We start from the raw sequence: 27,804 nt of genomic DNA on the forward strand, positions 1-27,804 counted from the left end.
TTTATGAACCCCTAATCTGCTGCCCCCAACATCGCCGACACCTACATTATATTAATTAACCCCTAATCTGCTGCCCCCAATGTTGCCACCACCTACCTACATTTATTAACCCCTAATCTGCCACCCCCAATGTCGCTGCCACTATATTAAACATATTAACCCTTAAACCGCCACACTCCCTCCTCGCAAACATTAGTTAAATATTATTAACCCCTAATCTGCCGTCCCTAACATTGCCGCAACCTACCTACATTTACTAACCCCTAATCTGCCGCCACCAACGTCGCCGCCACTATACTAAATTTATTAACCCCTAAACCTGTCTAACCCTAACCCTAACACTCCCTAACTTAAATATAATTTAAATAAATCTAAATAAAATTACTATCATTAACTACATTATTCCTATTTAAAACTAAATACTTACCTATAAAATAAACCCTAAGCTTGCTACAATATAACTAATAGTTACATTGTAGCTAGCTTAGGGTTTATTTTTATTTTACAGGCAAGTTTGTATTTATTTTAACTATGTACAATAGTTATTAAATAGTTATTAACTATTTAATAACTACCTAGCTAAAATAAATACAAAAGTACCTGTAAAATAAAACCTATCCTAAGTTACAATAACACCTAACACTACACTATAATTAAATAAATTAACTAAATTAAATACAATTACCTAAATTAAATTAGCTAAAGTACAAACCCCCCCCACTAAATTACAGAAAATAATAAACAAATTACAGATATTTAAACTAATTGCACCTAATCTAATAGCCCTATCAAAATAAAAAAGCCCCCCCAAAATAAAAAAACCCCTAGCCTAAACTAAACTACCAATAGCCCTTAAAAGGGCCTTTTGCGGGGCATTACCCCAACGTAATCAGCTCTTTTACCTGTAAAAAAAAATAAAAACAACCCCCCCAACAGTAAAACCCACCACCCACACAAACAACCTCCCAAATAAAATACTATCTAAAAAAACCTAAGCTCCCCATTGCCCTGAAAAGGGCATTTAGGTGGGCATTGCCCTTAAAAGGGCAGTTAGCTCTTTTGCAGGCCCAAACCCTTACCTAAAAATAAAACCCACCCAATACCCCCTTAAAAAACCTAACACTAACCCCCTGAAGATCGACTTACAGTTCTGAAGACCGGGCATCCATCCTCAAGGAAGCAGCAGAAGTCTTCATCCAACCAGGCCAAAGTCCTCAACGAAGCCAGGAGAAGTCTTCATCCAAGCCGGGCGAAGTGGTTCTCCAGACGGGCAGAAGTCTTCATCCAGACGGCATCTTCTATCTTCATCCATCTGTCGCGGAGCGGGTCCATCTTCAAGACATCCGACGCAAAGCATCCTCTTCATCCGATGACTAGCCGACGAATGAAGGTTCCTTGAAGTGACGTCATCAAAGATGGCGTCCCTTAGATTCTGATTGGCAATCGGAATTAAGGTAGAAAAAATCCTTTTGGCTGATCTGATTGGAACAGCCAATAGAATGCAAGCTCAATCCTATTGGCTGATTGGATCAGCCAATAGGATTGAAGTTTAATCCTATTGGCTGATAGCATCAGCCAATAAGTATTTTTCTACCTTAATTCCTATTGGCTGATAGAATTCTATCAGCCAATCGGAATCTAAGGGACGCCATCTTGGATGACATCACTTAAAGGAACCTTCATTCGTCGTGAGTCATCGTAAAAAGAGGATGCTCCGCACTGGGTGTCTTGAAGATGGAGCCTCTCCGCACCGGATGGATGGAGATAGAAGATGCCGTCTGGATGAAGACTTCTGCCCGTCTGGAGGACCACTTCTCCCGGCTTGGATGAAGACTTCTCCTGGCTTTGTTGACGATGGATGTCCAGTCTTTAAAACTGTAAGTGGATCTTCGGGGATTAGTGTTTTAGGGTTTTCTTAAGGGTTTATTGGGTGGGTTTTAGTTTTAGATTAGGGTTTGGGCAGCAATAGAGCTAAATTCCCTTTTAAGGGCAATGCCCATCCAAATGCCCTTTTCAGGGCAGTGGGGAGCTTAGGTTTTTCTAGTTAGGATTTTATTTGGGGGTTTGTTTGTGTGGGTGGTGGGTTTTACTGTTGGGGGGGTTGTTTGTATTTTTTTACAGGTAAAAGAGCTGATTACTTTGGGGCAATGCCCCGCAAAAGGCCCTTTTAAGGGCTATTGGTAGTTTAGTTTAAGCTAGTGGCTTTTTTATTTTGGGGGGGGGGCTTTTTTTATTTTGATAGGGCTATTAGATTAGGTGAAGAAGGATGGAGTCCCAGGTTATAATAAAACAAATTCTTTTATTCGATTCTTTTAAAAGTTGAAGTGAGACGCAGCTCACGCAGACACAACATCAGCCAGAAAGTAAGTGGAGAGATGAGCGTAGCACCAGTGGCTTACATGTTTCGGCGAAATGCCGTAATCATAGCCTAAGGTGCTATACCTGTGCAGTGTTTAAAAAGGAGGTGTGAAGTGATTCAATTGGCTAAAAACACTTTCAAAGAAAAAACAACAAACGCCCATTTCAACACATTTAGCATGAACATAAAAGTTAACCCTATACATGTCAGAATATATTTTAGAGCAAGGGGGTAGGTAAAAGAAAGCAGACATATATGATGTATAAGTAAAGAGAAAACGGATAAGAAGAGAAGAAAGAAACTGAAAAATCAGCAAATGGAAGGAGGGAACAGAGAAGCAGCAATATGGGACACTTAAAGTGTTCACATGGAAAAAAGTATATAGTCACAATATATGTAAGATAGTATGCAAGATACTTAATGTTATTAAATGATTGCCAAATAGACAATGCGTGGACATAGGCGAAAATATCGATATAATGATTTAAACACGCAATGTTGCTATGCAAAAGAAAAGAAGAGAGAAAGAGAAGAATAGAGAATAGAAAAGGGGGTGAGGAGGGGGAAAATGAAAGAGGAGAGAAAGAAAGAAAAAAGAATAAAGAGACTGAAAAGAAGAGAGAGGGAAAAATAGTGGGGGCTAACGAATACACATATAGCACATATATAAAAGTATATGTGTAAGATACCGCATACACCCTATACAAATTAGGGTGCTGTATATAGTCTAATAAAGACAGAAAGAGAAATGTAGTGTACACAAACTGTAATGCTATATTTTTGTATATATATAGTATATTAGATTAAAGGTTATGTCAGAAGAATATAAAGGAACCACAGCAGATTCTCAGTATAGATGAATTGCAGCTATGAATCACATTATATGAGACATATGGTACATGCGATATGGGCACTATAAACATGAATTAAATGGACAGCAATATATTGAAGAATAGAAAGTACATTGAGTATACATGTATTAACAATTAGTCCCAAATGAAAATTGTCAGGGTTAGGGACTACGGACATATGTACTTGAATGTGAATAGGACAGTAGAGGAAGATTGATTTGTCAAAATATATATTATGAATTGACCTATACATTGACATATAGACATCTACTCCCAAAAGTTGATCAAATCAAATTTGGAGTTAAGCCCTTGAGGAAGTCTGGTTTTTAATTGGAAAATCCAAAAGGTTTCACGTTTCGCTAGAACTTTGTCTATATCTCCCCCTCTCATAGGGACTTTGGCTTTTTCAATGGCTGCCCATCTAAACGAATTAAGGCAGCAGTTATGTTTGGTGGCAAAATGTTGCACTAAAGGAGTTGTAGCCGTACCCCTAGTCAGGGAGGAGATATGTTCTCTTATTCTAGAGTTAACGTCCCTAGACGTGAGACCAACATATTGAATATTGCAAAGGATGCAAGTGACAAGATATATGACATTGGTGCTGGTACAGTTTAGACAGGATTTTATAGGATAGATGGTCCCAGTTACAGTGGATCTAAATTCTGTCGTAATTTGAGCATAGTCACATGGCTTGCACTTTTTATGACCACATCTATACATGCCCTGATGTCTCAACCAAGAGCTACTAGGTTGTGTTGTAGATCTAAGTTGTGTAGGTGATAGAATTGAAGCCAAAGTGGCACATTTTTTGTAAGAGCATCTAATGCCATTTTTCACTATATCTGTGAGCTTATCGTCTGCAATTAGAAGAGGAAAATGTCTTTTGATAATGTTGCAGACCTCGGTGTATTGAGCACTGTACTCTGTGACAAAGTGAATACCCTGAAAATTGCTTGTTGTATTCTTGTATTTATCAAGTAGCATTGACTCTCTGGGGATGAGGTTAACTTGTTGTCTTGCCTGTTTTATTTGTCTTTTAGGATATTTTCGCAATTTTAGTCTGTTTTCTAATAGGTTAGCTTCATGTTCAAAATCTTCCTCCCTACTACAATTTCTTTTAATGCGCATAAATTGGCCTTTGGCCACAGCAAAAGCAGTATTTGTGGGATGACAAGATGTAGCATACTATCTTACATATATTGTGACTATATACTTTTTTCCATGTGAACACTTTAAGTGTCCCATATTGCTGCTTCTCTGTTCCCTCCTTCCATTTGCTGATTTTTCAGTTTCTTTCTTCTCTTCTTATCCGTTTTCTCTTTACTTATACATCATATATGTCTGCTTTCTTTTACCTACCCCCTTGCTCTAAAATATATTCTGACATGTATAGGGTTAACTTTTATGTTCATGCTAAATGTGTTGAAATGGGCGTTTGTTGTTTTTTCTTTGAAAGTGTTTTTAGCCAATTGAATCACTTCACACCTCCTTTTTAAACACTGCACAGGTATAGCACCTTAGGCTATGATTACGGCATTTCGCCGAAACATGTAAGCCACTGGTGCTACGCTCATCTCTCCACTTACTTTCTGGCTGATGTTGTGTCTGCGTGAGCTGCGTCTCACTTCAACTTTTAAAAGAATCGAATAAAAGAATTTGTTTTATTATAACCTGGGACTCCATCCTTCTTCTTCTGTGATGATTTGACCAGCTTTCGAGTCCAGGCTAACACTCCTCATAACCGCTGGGCCGGGTGAATATACAGTTTGCTTACATACACACCCCCTCCTGACGTCACGCGGTGACGTTCATTGAGCTGCAGACCAGGTTTTGCATAGAGGCGGAAGCAAGAGAAATCGGCAGACACGCTGCCATCGGATATCGTTCCGTATATATACAGGATTTCTCCCTTCAGTGCACAAGGTACACCTCTTATATTGGCTCATATGTACTGTTTTTTGGGGGGGTGTTTATCGACCTAAGTCCCGGTGCCTGGCTTGGCAATCTTTGTCTACACATGGTCAAAGTACAACTACTTTTCCTTGCCTTTGCTAATTATGAGTATTAACTGGTGATACCCAGGTTGTTACTTCAAGCCAATGTGTGATTAATACCAGCGGTTACACTCCTCTATCTACTTGATGGACATTTGTACACTGAGACACTAATTTGAGGAGTTCTCAATCTCTCCCTTGTTTCATATAACATAGAACATGGAAGGCACCACTCAGCCACAGTTTTATTCCCTCATGTCAGCTTCAGCAAGGGTGCATACAGAGACTGAATGTGCTAAGATATTTTCTGATGATCAAGGGACTTTATCCTTATCTACATTGTTTGAATCCCTGGAAAATCTCCTATTTAAGGAAATCAAAGCACAATGGGACATTTGGACATTCCAATCCTATATAAAAGCCAAAATGATCCCAAGGGGTCTGCGCATTTTAAAGTTTCCTACTTTTGAAGCTGATATAAATGATAAAGATTTTGTGAATGCATGGAATAATGTACTAACAGATTGTTCATTACAGCTTATGCAATTATTAATACAAATCAGAACACAACATCTTAACGACATCAAAAGTGAGATAGATACATTACAACTTGTACTTAACAAACGCAGTACAGACCCTGACTTCTCTAGATTTGATGCTATTTTACAAACATCTTTAGCTAAGGGTAAACAAGTGATAATGGAAAACAAACATGTTAAATTTATTAGGGACAAAACTGACTACTCTAAAGATTCGGTTTACCTATGGAATAAGAAACAACGTAGGGAATATAGACGCAATACACCTAAATCCAATAAACAGAAAAATAAACGCAGAAATCGCAATAGACACCACAAATCTGTAACTTTTACAGACAGCGATACAGATAGATCAGACAAATCGTCTGATGAAAATCTCTCTGCTAGTGAGGAAGAGGTAGATATATTAACACGAACTAATACTATAACCAATCAACAGCCAAGTACTATACTAAAAACAGCTCCTCCACATACTTCTCTTATTAATGGTACCATACAGGGCACAAACCCTATAGACAAAAAACAAATGGGTGCATCTAACACTAAATATGTTGCGACCAATACAAATACAGGCATGCATTCATATACTCCTTACACACATATGAGTACTAATGATAATGTGTGTGATCAATCAACCTTGGAACAGGTTTTTCCCTTAGGACAGATGCCACAGGGGATAGGGGTTTCACGACACTCCAATCTACAAAACCAAGACAGGTACCCAGTGAGAGGCAATCGCACTCAAACGAAATACAAGTAGATTCAGTTATAAATCTATCGTCCCTTCAGCTTAACAAAGATCAGCTAGAATTGCTTAGCCTAGGATTAGGTTTTGCCCCTACAACTAAGTTTGACCTATTTCAGACAATGATAGATGTTAATCGTCTCATCAGAAATATAACTTTAAAAAAGCATTTTACATCCAACACCTCTGAATGCATTTCTTACAATGACAACACAGTCTTCAATTCACACATTACGGAGTCCTTTACTGAGGCCTGTGATGTTCTTAATTTAGAACACCTATACTCTGAATCTTCTTCAAGTCAGGGCACCATCAACAATGCTGCCACCTTTAAGGATAAGTCTAAATTCTATCCCATCCAGTCTAGAGGACAAATTATAGAGACTTTTCACTCTCGGGTGGAACGAGATCTACAGATTCTCAATGATAATTCTACAGGTTACACCCACAATTTGCCTATCAGACTAAAAAAGGCTATGAGTACATTACAAAATAACACTAATATTGTCATACGCCCGGCTGATAAAGGTGGCAGCATTGTTGTTCTAAATAGATCGGACTATGTGGCAGAAGCCCATCGCCAATTGAATAATCCACAAGAGTACACTCCCCTTACGACAAATCCAACAGCTAGATTTAAAAAGGATCTTCTTGGAATTTTGGATGACGGTGTTGAACATGGGTTTCTTAATGAGCAAACTGCTTCATTCTTATATGTTCAACATCCTAAGATACCCATGTTCCACCTTTTTCCAAAAGTCCACAAATCCCTTATTAATGTTAAGGGTCGCCCCATTGTTAGTGGGGTTGATTCCCTACTAGAAAGACTTTCATCCTGGCTTGATAGTATTCTACAGCCTTTGGTGAACACCTTACCTTCCTTTACCAAGGACACAAAACATATTATCAACTTATTGGCTAAACACAAGTGGAATGACAACTTTGTATGGGTGACAATAGATGCAGTCTCCCTGTATTCTTCCATACCCCACACAGAAGGTATCATGGCTATAAAATTCTTTTTAGCTAATTATACAGAGTACACTGAGGACTTTCAAAACTTCATAATTCGTGTATTGGAATTTTTACTCACTCACAATTTCTTTTGTTTTGAGTCCAATTTCTATCTTCAGAAAAGGGGTACAGCTATGGGGGCAAAATTTGCCCCCTCATATGCTAATCTCTACTTAGGCTTTTGGGAGATTTACTACATCTATGGAGACATCAATCCCTACAGGTCCTCTATATATTTTTATAAAAGATATATAGATGACCTGCTATGTATTTGGTCAGGTCCTTCAGAAGATGTGCCCAAATTCATTTCTTGGCTGAATCAGAATGAGTTGAACCTCAGTTTTACCTTCACCTCTGATCCAGTCAATATAGATTATCTTGATCTCACACTTACTGGTAACTGTAATGGCACCATTTCCACCAAGGTCTTCCGTAAACCAATATCAGGCAATACACTTTTACATGCTACATCTTGTCATCCCACAAATACTGCTTTTGCTGTGGCCAAAGGCCAATTTATGCGCATTAAAAGAAATTGTAGTAGGGAGGAAGATTTTGAACATGAAGCTAACCTATTAGAAAACAGACTAAAATTGCGAAAATATCCTAAAAGACAAATAAAACAGGCAAGACAACAAGTTAACCTCATCCCCAGAGAGTCAATGCTACTTGATAAATACAAGAATACAACAAGCAATTTTCAGGGTATTCACTTTGTCACAGAGTACAGTGCTCAATACACCGAGGTCTGCAACATTATCAAAAGACATTTTCCTCTTCTAATTGCAGACGATAAGCTCACAGATATAGTGAAAAATGGCATTAGATGCTCTTACAAAAAATGTGCCACTTTGGCTTCAATTCTATCACCTACACAACTTAGATCTACAACACAACCTAGTAGCTCTTGGTTGAGACATCAGGGCATGTATAGATGTGGTCATAAAAAGTGCAAGCCATGTGACTATGCTCAAATTACGACAGAATTTAGATCCACTGTAACTGGGACCATCTATCCTATAAAATCCTGTCTAAACTGTACCAGCACCAATGTCATATATCTTGTCACTTGCATCCTTTGCAATATTCAATATGTTGGTCTCACGTCTAGGGACGTTAACTCTAGAATAAGAGAACATATCTCCTCCCTGACTAGGGGTACGGCTACAACTCCTTTAGTGCAACATTTTGCCACCAAACATAACTGCTGCCTTAATTCGTTTAGATGGGCAGCCATTGAAAAAGCCAAAGTCCCTATGAGAGGGGGAGATATAGACAAAGTTCTAGCGAAACGTGAAACCTTTTGGATTTTCCAATTAAAAACCAGACTTCCTCAAGGGCTTAACTCCAAATTTGATTTGATCAACTTTTGGGAGTAGATGTCTATATGTCAATGTATAGGTCAATTCATAATATATATTTTGACAAATCAATCTTCCTCTACTGTCCTATTCACATTCAAGTACATATGTCCGTAGTCCCTAACCCTGACAATTTTCATTTGGGACTAATTGTTAATACATGTATACTCAATGTACTTTCTATTCTTCAATATATTGCTGTCCATTTAATTCATGTTTATAGTGCCCATATCGCATGTACCATATGTCTCATATAATGTGATTCATAGCTGCAATTCATCTATACTGAGAATCTGCTGTGGTTCCTTTATATTCTTCTGACATAACCTTTAATCTAATATACTATATATATACAAAAATATAGCATTACAGTTTGTGTACACTACATTTCTCTTTCTGTCTTTATTAGACTATATACAGCACCCTAATTTGTATAGGGTGTATGCGGTATCTTACACATATACTTTTATATATGTGCTATATGTGTATTCGTTAGCCCCCACTATTTTTCCCTCTCTCTTCTTTTCAGTCTCTTTATTCTTTTTTCTTTCTTTCTCTCCTCTTTCATTTTCCCCCTCCTCACCCCCTTTTCTATTCTCTATTCTTCTCTTTCTCTCTTCTTTTCTTTTGCATAGCAACATTGCGTGTTTAAATCATTATATCGATATTTTCGCCTATGTCCACGCATTGTCTATTTGGCAATCATTTAATAACATTAAGTATCTTGCATACTATCTTACATATATTGTGACTATATACTTTTTTCCATGTGAACACTTTAAGTGTCCCATATTGCTGCTTCTCTGTTCCCTCCTTCCATTTGCTGATTTTTCAGTTTCTTTCTTCTCTTCTTATCCGTTTTCTCTTTACTTATACATCATATATGTCTGCTTTCTTTTACCTACCCCCTTGCTCTAAAATATATTCTGACATGTATAGGGTTAACTTTTATGTTCATGCTAAATGTGTTGAAATGGGCGTTTGTTGTTTTTTCTTTGAAAGTGTTTTTAGCCAATTGAATCACTTCACACCTCCTTTTTAAACACTGCACAGGTATAGCACCTTAGGCTATGATTACGGCATTTCGCCGAAACATGTAAGCCACTGGTGCTACGCTCATCTCTCCACTTACTTTCTGGCTGATGTTGTGTCTGCGTGAGCTGCGTCTCACTTCAACTTTTAAAAGAATCGAATAAAAGAATTTGTTTTATTATAACCTGGGACTCCATCCTTCTTCTTCTGTGATGATTTGACCAGCTTTCGAGTCCAGGCTAACACTCCTCAAAACCGCTGGGCCGGGTGAATATACAGTTTGCTTACATACACACCCCCTCCTGACGTCACGCGGTGACGTTCATTGAGCTGCAGACCGGGTTTTGCATAGAGGCGGAAGCAAGAGAAATCGGCAGACACGCTGCCATCGGATATCGTTCCGTATATATACAGGATTTCTCCCTTCAGTGCACAAGGTACACCTCTTATATTGGCTCATATGTACTGTTTTTTGGGGGGGTGTTTATCGACCTAAGTCCCGGTGCCTGGCTTGGCAATCTTTGTCTACACATGGTCAAAGTACAACTACTTTTCCTTGCCTTTGCTATTAGATTAGGTGTAATTAGTTTAAATATCTGTAATTTGTTTATTATTTTCTGTAATTTAGTGGGGATTTTTTGTACTTTAGCTAATTTAATTTAATTTAGGTAATTGTATTTAATTTAGGTAATTCATTTAATTATAGTGTAGTGTTAGGTGTTATTGTAACTTAGGTTAGGTTTTATTTTACAGGTACTTTTGTATTTATTTTAGCTAGGTAGTTATTAAATAGTTAATAACTATTTAATAACTATTGTACCTAGTTAAAATAAATACAAACTTACCTGTAAAATAAAAATAAACCCTAAGCTAGCTACAATGTAACTATTAGTTATATTGTAGCTATCTTAGGGTTTATTTTATAGGTAAGTATTTAGTTTTAAATAGGAATAATGTAGTTAATGATAGTAATTTTATTTAGATTTATTTAAATTATATTTAAGGTAGAGGGTGTTAGGGTTAGACTTAGGTTTAGGGGTTAATACATTTAGTATAGTGTCAGCGATGTTGGGGGCGGCAGATTAGGGGTTAATAAATGTAGGTAGGTGGCGGCGATGTTAGGGACGGCAGATTAGGGTTTAATAATATTTAACTAATGTTTAGTTGTTAATATGTTATAGTGGTGCCGACGTTGGGGGCGGCAGATTAGGGATTAATAAGTGTAGGTAGGTGGCGGTGACATTGGGGGCGGCAAATTAGGGGTTAATAAATATAATGTAGGTGGCGGCGATGTTGGGAACAGCAGATTAGGGGTTCATAAGTATAATGTAGGTGGCGGCGTAGTCCGGAGTGGCAGATTAGGGGTTAATAAATATAATGCAGGTGTCAGCGATGTTGGGGACAGCAGATTAGGGGTTCATAAGTATAATGTAGGTGGCGGCGTAGTCCGGAGCGGCAGATTAGGGTTTAATAAATATAATGCAGGTGTCAGCGATGTCGGGGGTGGAAGATTAGGGGTTAATAAGTGTAAGATTAGGGGTGTTTAGACTCAGGGTTCCTGTTAGGGTGTTAGGTGTAGACATATATTTTATTTCCCTATAGGAATCAATGGGGCTGCGTTACTGAGTTTTACGCTGCTTTTCTGCAAGTGTTAGACTTTTTCTCAGCCGGCTCTCCCTGTTGATCCCTATGGGGAAATCGTGCACAAGCACGTACGACCAGCTCACCGCTGACTTAAGCAGCTCTGGTATTGGAGTGTGGTAATGAGCAACATTTTTCTCTACGCTCACTTCTTGCCTTTTAACGACGGGTTTGTAAAAACCTGTTATACCAGCGCTGCATATAAGTGAGCGGTGAGAGAAAACTGCTCGTTAGCACCGCATAGCCTCTAACGTAATCTAGCCGTATGATAGTCTAATCTCTGGAACCTTTTAAAGTGTTGGATTAAGGGAGTAGTGCAGGTGCCACTTATGATATTCAACAGGTGTTCACTTATCCAAGAATGGACATCCCTTATTGTACCTTTGAATCAATACAAGTCAATAAATATATTGCATATGTAGATCTACAAATAAAACATGACCTATGTTGGAACTTCTCTCCAGAAACCATGCTCTGAAAGTCAATGCCAACCAATACATGTACACTTTACATTGAGATTTTCTCAATTTATAGGTACCTTAACCCCTTAATGACCACAGCACTTTTCCATTTTCTGTCCGTTTGGGACCAAGGCTATTTTTACATTTTTGTGGTGTTTGTGTTTAGCTGTAATTTCCCTCTTACTCATTTACTGTACCCACAGATATTATATACCGTTTTTCTCGCCATTAAATGAACTTTCTAAAAATACCATTATTTTCATCATATCTTATAATTTACTATAAAAAAAATTATAAAATATGAGGAAAAAATGGAAAAAAACACACTTTTTTTAACTTTGACCCCCAAAATCTGTTACACATCTACAACCACCAAAAAAAAAACATGCTAAATAGCTTCTAAATTTTGTCCTGAGTTTAGAAATACCTAATATTTACATGTTCTTTGCTTTTTTTGAAAGCTATAGGGCCATAAATACAAGTAGCATTTTGCTATTTCCAAACTACTTTTTTTCCAAAATGAGCGCTAGTTACATTGGAACACTAATATCTTTCAGGAATCCCTGAATATCAATTGACACGTACATATTTTTTTTTAGAAGACATCCCAAAGTATTGATGTAGGCCAATTTTGGTATATTTCATGCCACCATTTCACCGCCAAATGCGATCAAATACAAAAAATCGTTCACTTTTTCACAAATTTTTTCACAAACTTTTGGTTTCTCACTGAAATTATTTACAAACAGCTTGTGCAATTATGGCACAAATGGTTGTAAATGCTTCTCTGGGATCCCCTTTGTTCAGAAATAGCAGAAATATATGGCTTTGGCATTGCTTTTTTGTAATTAGAAGGCCGCTAAATGCCGCTGTGCACCACACGTTTATTATGCCCAGCAGTGCAGGGGTTAATTAGGGAGCTTGTAGGGAGCTTGTATGGTTAATTTTAGCTTTAGTGTAGTGTAGTAGACAACCCAAAGCATTGATCTAGGCCCATTTTGGTATATTTCATGCCACCATTTCACCGCCAAATGCGATCAAATAAAAAAAAAACGTTAAATTTTTCACAATTTTAGGTTTCTCACTGAAATTATTTACAAACAGCTTGTGCAATTATGGCACAAATGGTTGTAAATGCTTCTCTGGGATCCCCTTTGTTCAGAAATAGCAGATATATATGACTTTGGCGTTGCTTTCTGGTAATTAGAAGGCCGCAAAATGCTGCTGCGCATCACACGTGTATTATGGCTAGCAGTGAAGGTGTTAATTAGGAAGTTTGTAGGGAGCTTGCAGGGTTAATTTTAGCTTTAGTGTAGAGATCAGCCTCCCACCTGACACATCAGACCCCCTGATCCCTCCCAAACAGCTCCCTTCCCTCCCCCACCCCACAATTGTCCCCGCCATCTTAAATACTGGCAGAAAGTCTGCCAGTACTAAAATAAAAGCTTTTTGGGGGGGTTTAGGTTTTTAAAAAAAAAATAAAAAAAATTCTTCTGCTGTGTAGGACCCCCCTTAGCCTCCAACCTCCCTGATCCCCCCCAAAACAGCTCTGTAACCTTCCCCATCTGCCTTATTGGGGGCCATCTTGGGTACTGGCAGTTTTTTTTTCTCTGTAGTGTAGAAAAACCTAACACCTGAAGTGTAGAATTAAAAATCTCCGTAACGCAACCCCATTAATGTCTATGGGGATTTTTTTTTTAAACCCAACACCTTAACATAAACCCCAAGTCTAAACACCCCTAATCTGCCACCCCCGACATCGCCGACACCTAAATAATGTTATTAACCCCTATTTTGCCACTCCCCAACATCGCCAACACGATAATAAAGTTATTAACCCCTATTCTGCCACTCCCCGACATTGCCGCCACTAAATAAACCTATTAACCCTTAAACCTCTGGCCCCCCACATCGCTGCTACTAAATAAACCTATTAACCCCTAAACCGCCAGCCCCCCACATCGCAAAACACTAAATTAAACTATTAACCCCTAAACCTAACACCCCCCAAACTTAAAATTATAATATAACTATATTTAAATAAATAAAAACTTACCCGTGAAATAAACCTAACATTAAACTATAAATTAGCCTAACATTACTATTAAAATAAAATAAAAAAATATTACCAAAAAAAAAAAAAAAACACTACGAAAAAAATAATAATCTATAATTACAAAAAAAATAAAAAAATTATCAAAAATAAAAACAATTACATCTAATCTAATAGCCCTATAAAAATAAAAAAAAATAAAAAATAACAGCCAATATGATTTCAGTAGCTCTCATTCTATTGGCTGTTTTGAACAGCCAATAGGATTTCAGAAGATCTCATCCTATTGGCTGATTTGAATTTGAAGACTCAAATCATCCAATAGGAATGCAAGGTACACCATTTTGAAACGGCTTTCTTGCATTCAACTTCAGTGTACAGCGGTGACCGTATGAAGAGGACGCTTCGCGCAAGATGGGATCAGCTTCCAGGATGGCTCCGCTCCGCGCCGGGATGAAGATAGAAGACGCCCCTGGGATGTATGAAGATATTGCTGCCTGGATGGAGATGGATGTCCTGACTTCAGGAACCGTGAGTAGATTTTATGGGGTTAGTGTTTTCTTTTTCATTTTTTGTGGTGTTTTGTTTTTTAGATTAGGGCTTTGGGCTTTTGTAAAAAGAGCGGAATGCCCATACAAATGCCACTTTAGGGGCAATGGGTAGCTTAGGTTTTTTTTACAGTTAGGTTTTTTATTTTGGGGGGTTGGTTGGGTGGTGGGTTTTACTGTTGGGGGGACTTTGTATTTTTTATACAGGCAAAAGAGCTGTTTAACTTTGGGCAATGCCTTACAAAAGGCCCTTTTAAGGTCTATTGGTAGTTTATTGTAGGCTAGGGGGTGTTTTTATTTTGGGGGGATTTTTATAGGGCTATTAGATTAGGTGTTATTGTTTTTATTTTTGATAATTTCGTTTATTATTTTTTGTAATCTTAGTGTTTTTTATTTTTCTTAATTTAGTGTTTATTATTTTTTGTCATTTTAGATTTTTTTATTTTTTTCGTATTTTTAAATTTGTTCTTTAGATTTCTTTTATTGGTAGTATTTTTTATTTTATTACAATAGTAATGTTAGGTTACTTTATAGTTTAATGTTAGGTTTATTTTTATTTCACAGGTAAGTTTTTATTTATTTTAAGATAGTTATATTGTACTTTTAATTTTCAGTTAGGGGGGTGTTAGTTTTAGGGGTTAATAGTTTAATTTAGTGTTTTGCGATGTGGGGGGCTGGCAGTTTAGGGGTTAATAGCATTATTTAGTAGCGGCGATGTGTGTAGCTGGAGGTTTAGGGGTTAATAGGTTTATTTAGTAGCGGCGATGTGGGAGGTCGGAAATTTAGGGGTTAATAGCTTTATTATAGTGTTGGCGATGCCGGGGAGCGGCGGATTAGGGGTTAATAGCTTTATTATAGTGTTTGCGATGTTGGAGGGTGGGTGAGTTTTGTGAAACATTTTTGTTTTGCAAAATCCATAACTCTTGCTCTCAGATGGTAGCATGGATCGTGTCTGTATAGGCTGTAAAGCAAGCATTTTAGCCTCACCGCACAACCTCATTTTTTTGAGTGCGGAACGGATGTTGCGTTACAGGCTAAAATGCTTGCGTTACAGCTATACCGACATGACTCGTAATATGTGTTCCTGGCCATTATGCTGGAATTGCCATTTTTTCAGCGTTAAAAGCTGTACCGCAACACTTGTAGCCGTCTATTAGCATATGATTTTTGACAAATGGAAATTTAAGCCTTCTTCTAAATGATCTTAAGCTCTCCTCTTTGGCGAGATTATCTTATATTACTTTTCAGTACTGTGAGGTCCCTCAAAGAATTTTAGAAAGGCTGTTTATTTCACTATGCAAGTTCAGTATGTGAATGAGAGACACATGCTGTACATTGCAATATATTGATAAAAAAATAATTATAATAAAAAGGTGCAGGTTTCTGCAATTTACTGTTGATGCACAGTACCATACTCGTTTATTTCCAAAGTTTCAGTAATCTGTAGACTACTGTAACCCAGTCATGTGCTTTTGAGTAGACTTGTGCGCGGCGAAAAAAATTGTTTCGAATTTCGTTTTCAGATCAATTCGAATTCGGATATATTCGAATGCATTCGTTTCAGATTCGTTTGGATTCATTCGGATTCGAATAAATTCAGATTAATTCGGATGTATTCGGTTCGGATTCGAAAATTCGGAAGTTCGGTATGTGTTAGGTGGGCTGTGCTGTGTATTAGACTAGTATTATGTACTGTAATATTAGGTGTAACCCATAGCAGAGTGATATAACCTAATATACAGTACAATACTAGTGTAATTGTGATTAGTCCATGGAACTAATTCGGATTTATTCGTTAGATTCGGTGCTACAGTAATTCGGAAATTCAAATCGATCCGAATCGCCGAATTTGACAAATTCGTCCGAATTTAAATTCGGAACAAAACAAAATGCACATGTCTACTTTTGAGAGCTTGTGTATATTTGACATTTGTATTGCTGGATATAGATAAGTTATCTGCTTTACATCCTTTTTTTCAATCAATGTTTTGCAGCCAATTTAAGGTAATGGATGTTCTTTAAAAGTTTAGAGGGGAAGTTCTGTCTATTTTATCTAGTGTTACTGCTTGAACCATATAGAACAGAGCTTTTTTACTGGAATGTTTGTTTTATTGTATTTTTCTTAAGATTTAGAGTATGCCTTCTATTTCTAGACATTTATTTATTTACTTCTGTATTGTATTTGACCTTAAAAGTCCATACGTTCCAGGAAGCTTTTTACATTTGTGTCAGCTCTAGAGTGTGAAAGTCTCCTTTTGGATATAGGGTTTAGCTATAAGCTTTTTCTCTCTTGAGATGGCTTTAAACTCCAAGTGAACATTCTATAAATAAAGGGCAATTTGTAAAAAATAATGACACTGCTCTAGTTTTCTCGATTTCTTTATTGCCTGTTTTTTCTTCTTTTCTTCTACAAATCTGTTTTAATGTCTTCTAAGGTTACAATGACTTTAATTATCACAGTCTGTCATTTAATTTATTAAATGTAAATTGCCATTAAGTGATCTTGCTGCATTCTAGTTTAAATTGCTATGCTTCTGTTCCAGCTCTGACAATTAAGAATTTAGTTGCAAGAGTTGTTTTTAACATGTTTAAAAGGTACTTGGCAAAACATCAAACCTTTCATTTAGCAGTGGTATAATTAATGGCAATACTCACTTGGCAATCTGCTGAAAACTTCTTGTCTGAACATTAGTTTCATTTAGGTTACCTTACCCTTTTAATAATTAAGATAATACATTTTATATTTTATTATTTAACCCTTGTTTACAACAGCAGCAAAATATGACAAGTATATGATAAATACGTTCTCTATTTTGTTACCTTTTTTGTATTTTAAAGTATGAATCTATGTTTGTATTATACATACTTTACATATGGGCCTTGAAATTAAAAGTGCTGTGATAATAGCAATATTTTAAAAAGGGATCGATCTTGTAATCAAGAGTAACAGTGTAATTTTATAAGGGGCTAAAATTGGTGTTTGAGCACAATCTCACCAAAAAGCGTTCTACTATTCTTCTTTGTGGGAGGCGATGGTTCTCTTACACTGGCAGAATTCTAAAAGCAGAATTTCCATCTGCATAAAAGGTGTAATGTAAAAGATACCTTTGCACATTGAATGGCAATACAATTGAAATGTATCAACCGAAACCTATTGTCTTTTTTCCATACAATAGTGAAACTAGGACATGAATATAAAACGTATAGAAGCTGGTGGATTGTGGGTATACATTGTAAAATTCTATAATACTTAAAGCCTTAGATGCAAGTCCAAGATGTTCATTGGTGGATCAGTGTCACGTGGCCCAGTTTCCCCTCAGAGAGCTACTGTTTGGACAGAGGCATGTCTTTGAAGTACGGGTAGTGGCACAAGAACACCCTATAGGAGTTAGTCACAAGCCTGCCACTGGTGTCTCAGGAACTGCTCCCTTGCCTCCTTCTGTTGGTTCAATGTTATAAATATAAATTTAGATGCTCTGTTTTTACGTGTACATCACTGATTTGGCTATCTACTGGAAGCAGTTTTTTTCTGCTTATGGTAAGTCCAGTAGTATGGGTGCCTATTTGGTAAGTGTGGGGGTTTTGGGCACCTGTTTAGCCTGTAGGCTATAGTAGGTACTATCTTATGGGTATAGCATAGGCTTGGATATATTAGTAACTTATTTCACCCTATGTAAGCCTTGCGGTGCGTTAAGTAATTATTTTTGTCACACTTTGGCTTGGGTGCCTTGTGTTTTCAGATGATCAAGAGTCAGCTTCTGATCAGGAAACAGAATATTCCTCTTTTTTATTTAAAGGGATAGTAAACACCAAAAATGTTATTGTCTAAAATTATAGATAATCCCTTTATTTACCATTCCTCCTTTTTGCATAACCAACACTGATATAGAAATATGCTTTTTACCTCTGTAATTACCTTGTATCTAAGCATCTGTAGGCTGCCCCCTTATTTCAGATCTTTTGACAGACTTGCATTTTAGGCAATTAGTGCTGACTCTTACATAACTTCACGGGCGTGAGCACAATGTTTCCTATATGACACACATGAACTAATGCCCTCTAGCTGAGAAAAACTGTAAAATGCTTTCAGATCAGAGGCGGCCTTCAAGAGCTTAGAAATTAGCATATGAGACTACCTAGGTTTAGCTTTAAACTAAGAATACCAAGAGAACAAAGCAAATGTTATGAAAAAAGTAAATTGGAAACTTGTTTAAAATTGCATGCCCTATCTGAATCATGGAAGTTTAATTTTGACTTTACTGTCCATTTAAACTTGAACACCTTTATTCTCTTTTCAGAAAAAGTGCTATGTGCTTTGGGAGTTCAGGATTCTAAAGTTCTTGAGGATAAGTCTGTTAAACAGCTGGATTTTATTTTTAAGTCCCCTAAAGTATTTTGAGTGCTTGATGCTATCTCTGATATAATTTCTAAAGAGTGGTCTAAGCATGGTATCCCTTTTAATCCTGCTCAAATATTTAAAAGGATGTTTCCTTTGTCTGCTTCTAATTTAGAGCTTTGGGAAACTAATTCTAAAGGGAATGGGATTATTTCTACTTCAACTAAACATACTACTTTTCCTCTTAGAGAAATTAGAGTATTTTTATAGAAATTAAAATTACACAAACGAGAGAAAGTATGGTGGCTTACAGCACTATTCCCTACTGATAAATAATAGCCTTTATTTATAAATTAAAATCATTAACAGAAGGTAATATCACATCTAATCACCCTGCTCACATACCACCCTCCCACTGGGTAAGGTTACACAGTACTAAAAAAAGCAGAGTGAATAAGAAAATAAACATAAAAAGTTTTAAAAATAGCATCACACTAATCCCAAAGAGTCCTGGACGATATACTGGAACCTCGGCATCCGGTGGGATAGTGTAGAGGCAAGTTAGAAAAGGTGCAGTAAACAAGTTTCGGCCATACATGGCCTTTTTCAATGTTAAAATCAACCAGATTGCTCTCCTAATCTGATTTAAATAGGGTATGATGACTAAAAAAACACCAATCCAATTTTGAGACACTAACGCTATTTTCAGTGTATTATATGCAACACGCCTATCTATTGGTTTAAGCCCTAAAATGGGGTGTGTCAATCTGGATCCATATCCAATCGGATCTCCTTCCAATAATAGGCATGTTAGCTTTGTAATGATCCAATAAAAAGTGTATGCCATGCTGGCACACCTCTCTATCCTCCAATCATGGAGCACATCAAATACAAGCCCCCATTAGCATGTCATACTGACATCCACAGACTTAACATGCAGGTATATAGAGCAAGAGACAAATAAAGAGATTTCTATTCATTGTTAGTAAGAAGTAAACTTTACTCATATGATATATATATATGATCATATCTCCATGAAAGCAAAATGTTGTCACTAGATAAATTCCCAGTAAGACCTCACCTTGAGTATGGAGTGCAGTTCTGGGCATCAATATCTAAAAAATACATTGCAGAATTAGAAAAAGTTCAGAGAAGGCCCACAAAACTAATATGGGGAATGAAGAACTTAAGCTATGAAGAGAGGTTAGACAAATTGGGTCTGTTTTCTCTAGATTAAAAGGTGTTTTAGAGGTGACATGATTACTTTATATAAATATATTCAAGGCCCATATATAGAGATGAAGGAAGCTCTGTTTATTCTAAGAAAATTGTTTGTGACAAGAGGTCCCGCTTTAATCTCCAGCAACTTAAATGTTTTTTCACTGAGCATTCATATTGGGTAGCTCATTACCAGAGGAAGTAGTAAATGCCAATACCTTAGCTATATTTATAAATGGTAAATGATACAGTTCTGGCTAGAAACAGAATTCAAGGTTATGATTGCTGGTGTTAATGGATAACCTTTTAATAGGATAAATTTAAGATCAACTGGATCTTTAATTGTAGATAAATTAAGATTTGTATAGGTTAAAGTTGATGAACTTCTGTCTTTTTTCAACTTCATCTACTATGTTAGTCTGTGATTTGCTGATGGCTGTCACATGATATGAAGGTGAGGTGTGGTATGACATATTTTAGAAAGAAATTTACTGTTTAATGCTGTTGCATTGTCTTTTTATAAGACTTGTTGGTTATGCTACTCAGCTGTGTTTAATGGTCCTTTAAAGTTCCCGATAAAAGGGGTCAAACACAATCTATTGGTTGAAGCCTTTGTTCTTTTTCGGTCTGAAAAGGGCACAATAGTGCATTTTCATTTATTTCCTGCACATGTGAATGTATTTTTGGCTCATAGAGAAAAGCTCTATTTTTAACATAGAGCTGAAAAGTTATCGGTGATCACAATCCATTTTCAAGAGACTTTTAAAAAGCTTTTCTAGACCAGTCTTGCCTTTTCAAATTCAACACCTAAAGGCACATCTTTGCAAGTATTCCAAGATTATTTGGGATCATTTTAATATCTTTAACATATGCACAACACTCTGAAATGGCCACAGGAGACATTTTAGTGGTCCATTATCATATATTGAATTGGTTCAATGAAGCTCTATTCATCACTATTGTATAGTCCGTCGGCCGAGTCCAGGACATACATATATATGTGTGTGTGTGTGTGTGTGTGTATGTATGTATGTATGTATATATATATATATATATATATATATATGTATACACACACACAGAGAAGCACACCCACAGGAACGAACAACCGACTCAATACTATTGTTAGCCTGTTCTATGGCGATTTACCACCTTAGTGCAGCTTCTTTTAGCCCAGTAATGCTTTTCACAGAGTAGAACTTTCCTATAGTATATCAGTCTGATCCCGCCTATTACAGTCAGCCCAGTGCTGAAATACCAGGAAATTCCTCTCTGAACAAGGAACACAGCAACCCCAGATGATCATTTCAGCCTTCATTGGACCTCGTCAGTGAGGTGTAGCCATATTCCTCTAAGCACACTGAGCAAGGAGTCCCCGTCTGGTTTCCCCTTTTTCCTATAGGGAGACTAAATACACACAGAGAGAAGCACACTCACAGGAATGAACAACCAGTTCAATTCTATTTTTAGCCTGTTCTATGGCATTTACCACCTGGGTGCAGCTTCTTTTAGCCAAGTAATGCTTTTCACAGAGTAGAACTTTCCTGTAGTATATCAGTCTGATCCCGCCTATTACGGTCAGTCCAGCGCCAAAATACCAGGCAATTCCTCTCTGAACAAGGAACACAGCAACCCCAGACGATCGTTTCGGCCTTCATTGGGCCTCGTCAGTGAGGTGTAGCCATATTCTTCTAAGCACACTGAGCAAGGAGTCCACGTCTGGTTTCCACTTTTCTTTCATGTAATTGGCAATAGTCCATGAGCTAGTGACATATGGGATATACAATCCTACTAGGAGGGGCAAAGTTTCCCAAACCTCAAAATGCCTATAAATGCACCCCTCACCACACCCACAATTTTACAAAAAGAAGCTGCACCCAGGTGGTAAATCGCCATAGAACACAGTTTTACAAACTTTGCCTCCTATGGAGATGGTGAAGTAAGTTTGTGCTTGATTTTTTAGTTTTTCTTCTATGATGAGCATTTCTAAGCATTCTGAAGCCCAGTTCCTCTCAGAGTACAGTGTTTGTCAGAGGGATGTGAAGAGAGTATCGTCTATTGATTTCTATGGTTTCTCTCGCGGGAAATCTTTTCAAGGGTTCTCTGTTATCGGTCGTAGGGATTCATCTCCTACATGCCTTTTCAGATCGACAATATATACTCTTATATACCATTACCTCTGCTGATAGTTTTCAATACTGGTTTGGCTATCTGCTATATGTGGATTGGTGTCTTTCAGTAAGTATGTATCATTATTTAAGACACTCTCAGCTATGGTTGGCGCTTTATGTAATTATTTAAAGTTCTAAATATATGCGTTTACTCATATTTGCCATGAGTCAGGTCTATGTATATTTCCCTTTGCAGTCTAGCAGTTTCAGTATGGGAATCATGTTTTAGGAAGTTATTTTTTTAATATTTTCTTACCTGGGGTCTAGTCTTTTTTCCAAATTGACTTGTTTCTCTAAAAATTTGTTGGCAAATTTAGGCTCGCGAGGGTGCAAAATGCAGTTTTTTATTGCATAATTTTTGTTGCGAGGATTTTTTGGCGTGCATGTGCGTCTATGATGATGTGAGTTCGTCATTTCCTTTGTCTTAGTTGACTCCAGGTTGTTTGGCGCCAAGTTGCATCTGTTATAACGCGAGTTGTGTCATTTCCGTATGTTTGTTGGTGTCAAAATTTTTTTTTTATACTTCCTTTTGCATCGTGCGTCATACTTGGCGCCAAAATTTCTTGTTTTATTTTACCCCACTTCCTATATGCTCCTTGCCTTCTTTATGCTCAGAGGGCTATGCTATTTGCTTTTTTGCCTATTTTAGCATTTGCATTTTTTCCTATTCCTGAAACTGCTATATGAGGAAATAAGATTTTTTTTGTTTAAATGTTATTTTTTCTTTTACATTTTACACAAGATGTCTCAATCTGATCATGTCTCAGAAGCTGCTGTAGGAACCCTGCTGCCTGAACACAGTTCCACCAAAGCTAAGTGTATCTGTTGTAAGCTAGCTGAAATTATATCTCTGGCTATAGTATGTAACAGTTGTCATGATAAGCTTTTGCATGCAGAAAATGTTTCTATTAGTACTAGTACAGTATCTGTTGTTCCCTCAACATCTAATGTATATGATATCCCTGTTGATATGAAAAATTATATTGCTGATGCGATACAGAAGGCTATGTCTGCTATTTTGCCTTCTAATAAACATAAAAGGTCTTTTAAAACGTCTCATGATACTGATGAAATTTGTATTGACCGACAACATACTGATATATCCACTTCTGATGAGTATCTCTGCGACTCGGAAGATCCTGCTTCAGACATTGACATTGATAAATCAACTTATCTTTTTAAGATTGAGTATATTCGTTCTTTGTTGAAAGAAGTATTGATTACTTTGGATATTGAGGAGTCTGGTCCTCTTGATAACAAATCCAGTAAATGTTTTCAATTCTGTTTATAAACCTCTTATGATTACTCCTGAGGTTATTCCTGTTCCTGATGCTATTTCTGATTTGATTGCTAAGGAATGGTCTATGCCTGGTACTTCTTGTGTTCCTTCTTCTAGGTTTAAAAGGTTGTACCCTTTGCCAGTGGCTAAATTAGAGTTTTGGGGAAAAAGTCCCTAAGGTTGATGGGGCTATTTCTACTCTTGTCAAGTGTACTACTATTCCTATGGAAGATAGTACTTCCTTTAAGGATCCTTTAGATAGGAAAATTGAATGTTATCTTAGGAAAGCTTATTTACATTCTGGCTATATTCTCAGGCCTGCCATTTCTATGGCTGATGTTTCGGCTGCATCGACTTTTTGATTGGATAGCTTAGCACAACGGGAAAAAGATTCTGATTTGTCTAGCATTGTTCGTTTGCTTCAATATACTAATCATTTTCTCTGTGATGCTATTTTTGATATCATTAAGATTGATGTTAAAAATATGTCTTTGACTATTTTAGCTAGAAGAGCTTTATGGCTCAAATTATGAAATGCTGACATGGTATCTAAATCTAGGTTACTATCTCTATCCTTCCAGGGTAATAATTTGTTTGAGTCTCAGTTGGATTCTATTATTTTCACTATTACTGGGGGAAGGGAGTTTTTTTGCCCCAGGATAAAAAATCTAAGGGTAAAACTAGAGCTTCTAATTGGTTTTGTTCCTTTCGTCAGAATAGAGAACATAAAACCACTCCTTCCCCTAAGGACTCTGGCTCCAATTGGAAGCCATCTTCGAGTTGGAATAAATCCAAGCCTTTTAAGAAACCAAAACCAGCTCCCAAAACTGCATGAAGGTGTGGTCCTCAATCCAGTTCTACTGGTGGGGGGGGGGGGAGATTGAAATTATTTTAAGACATTTGGGCAGGTTCCATTCAGAATCATTGGATTCAGAATATTGTATTTCAAGGGTATCGAATAGCTTTCAGAATAACACCTCCTGTGAGAAGGTTTTTTCTTCCTCACATGCCAACAAATCCTGTGAAAGCTCAGGCCTTTATGAAATGTGTTTCAGATCTGGAGCTTTCAGGGGTAATTGTACCAGTTCCACTTCTGGAACAGGGTTTGGGTTTTTATTCAAATCTTTTCATTGTCCTGAAGAAGGAAAATTAATTCAGACCAGTTCTGGATCTGAAGTTTTTGAATCGTTTTGTAAGGGTGCCAACTTTCAAGATAGTGACTATAAGGACTATTCAGCCTTTTGTTCAGCAAGGTCATTATATGTCCACAATAGACTTAAAGGATGCATATCTTTACATTCTGATTCATCCAGACCACTATCGGTTTCTGAGATTCTCCTTTTCTAGACAAGCATTACCAATTTGTCGCTCTTCCATTTGGCCTAGTGACAGCTCCGATAATCTTTTCCAAGGTTCTAGGTGCCCTTCTATCTGGAATTAGAGAGCAGGATATTGTGGTGTTTCCTTATTTGGACGATATCTTGGTACTGGCTCAATCTTTTCATTTAGCAGAATCTCACACAAATCAACTTGTGTTGTTTCTTCAAAAACATGGTTGGAGGATCAATTTACAAAAGAGTTTCTTGATTCCTCAGACAATGGCCACCTTTTTAGGTTTCCAGATAGATTCAGTATCCATGACTCTGTCTTTAACAGACAAGAGAAAAATTAAATTGGTTTCTGCCTGTCTAAACCTTCAGTCTCGATCATTCCCTTCAGTGGCTATGTGCATGGAAGTTTTAGGTCTCATGACTGCAGCATCGGACGCGATCCCCTTTGCTCGCTTTCATATGAGACCTCTTCAGCTTTGTATGCTGTTTCAATGGTGCAGGGATTATATTTGGATATCACAATTGATATTCTTAAATCCCAACACTCAACTCTCTCTGACTTAGTGGTTAAACCATCACCTTATTGTTCAAGGGGCCTCCTTTGTTCGTCCTTCCTGGACTGTGATTTCAACAGATGCAAGTCTCACAGGTTGGGGAGCTGTCTGGGAGTCTCTGACAGCACAAGGGGTTTGAAATCCTCATGAGGCGAGGTTACCAATCAACATTTTAGAACTCTGTGCTATTTTCAGGGCTCTTCAGGCTTGGCCTCTACTAAAGAGAGAATCATTCATTCGTTTTCAGACAGATAATATCACAACTGTGGCATATATCAATCATCAGGCTGGGACTCGCAGTCCTTTAGCAATGAAAGAAGTATCTCGAATACTTTCTTGGGCAGAATTCAACTCCTGTCTAATTTCTGCAATATATATCATGGGTGTAGACAATTGGGAAGCGGATGATCTCAGCCGTCAGACTTTACATACAGGGGAGTGGTCTCTCCATCCAGATGTATTTTGTCAGATTGTACAGATGTGGGGTCTTCCAGAAATAGATCTCATGGCATCCCATCTAAACAAGAAACTTCCCAGATATCTTTCCAGGTCCAGGGATCCTCAGGTGGAGATGGTAGATGCATTAGCAGTTCTTTGGCCATACCAACCTGCTTACATCTTTCTGCCTCTAGTTCTTCTTCCAAGGCTGATCTCCAAGATCATAATGGAACAATCACATGTGTTTCTGAAAGCACCAGCATGGCCTCACAGATTTTGGTTTGCGGATCTTGTCCGGATGTCAAGTTGCCTACCTTGGCCACTTCCTTTAAGACCAGACCTTCTGTCTCAAGTGCCGTTTTTCCATCAGGATCTCAAATCGCTAAAATTTGAAGGTATGGAAATTGAACGCTTAGTGCTTAGTCATAGAGGTTTCTCTGATTCAGTGATTAATACTTCTTCACAAGTCCACTATATCAAATCCATAAAAAATATCTGCAATTAAACCAAAATTCAAAAATTCAAATATACAGATATGTTTGTATAATACACTAAGTAACAGGGATTGGAAAACATATTATATCATTTTATTCACACTGTATGGTTGGCCAACCAGTTAGATTTGTTTTAAGAATCAATTTCTATTGTTTTAAATTTTATTGTATGTATTTATAATTCTAAAAATAAATAGATCTCATTGAATCCAACTACATAGTAAGACTATCTTTCCTTATTGGGTAATTAAGCACAAGCGCTTAAGAGTCTCATCCAATCCAGATTTTACCCCCACTTTGAAGTTTGTGAGATTACTTCTTCGAGACTCCCTAGCTTTTACCCCCACAGCGCATAGTTTATTAACCCAACACATTAATACTATGCTACAGGCTTGTAAGTCTGTTTCAAGGAAAATGTATTATCGGGTTTGGAAAACCTATATTTTATGGTGTTCTCATAAATTCTCTTGGCATTCTTTCTTCCTCAGGATCGTTTGGATAAAGGTTTGTCTGCAAGTACTTTGAAGGGACAAATCGCTGCTCTTTCTGTTTTATTTCATAGAAAGACTGCTAAGCTTCCTCATATTCACTGTTTTATTCGGGCTTTGGTTTGTATCAAGCCTGTTATTAAGTCAATCTCTCCTCCTTGGAGTCTTAATTTGGTTTTGAAGGCGTTGCAGGCTCCTCCTTTTGAGCCTATGCATTCTTTGGATATTAAACTACTTTCTTGGAAAGTGTTGTTCCTTTTGGCTATCTCTTCAGCTAGAAGAGTTTCTAAATTGTCTGCTCTCTCGTGAGTCTCCTTTTCTGATTTTCCATCATGATAAGGCTGTTTTGCGGATTTCTTTTAAATTTCTTCCTAATGTTGTGAATTCTAACAACATTAGTAGGGAAATTGTTGCTCCTTCCTTGTGTCCTAATCCTAAAAATACTCTTGAAAGATCTTTACATTCTTTGGATGTTGTAAGAGCTTTGAAATATTATGTTTAATTTACTAAAGATTTCAGGAAGACCTCTAGACTCTTCCATTTCTTTGGCATCTTGGTTAAAGCTTTTGATTCACAAGGCTTATTTGGAGGCAGGGCAATCTCCGCCTCAGAGAATTACAGCTCATTCTACTAGATCAGTCGCCACTTCTTGGGCTTTTAAGAATGAAGCTTCGGTTGATCAGATTTGCAAAGCAGCAACTTGGTCTTCTTTGCATACATTTACTAAATTTTACCATTTTGATGTATTTGCTTCTTCTGAAGCAGTCTTTGGTAGAAAAGTTATTCAGGCAGCTGTCTCAGTTTGATTCTTCTGCTTATGATTTAAGTTTTTTTCTTGTAATTTATCTGAAATTTTTGAGAAAGACTTATTTTTTTGTGTGGATTTAATTTTTTTCA

Source organism: Bombina bombina, chromosome 6 (assembly GCF_027579735.1).
Source record: "Bombina bombina isolate aBomBom1 chromosome 6, aBomBom1.pri, whole genome shotgun sequence".
Lineage (NCBI taxonomy): Eukaryota > Metazoa > Chordata > Amphibia > Anura > Bombinatoridae > Bombina > Bombina bombina.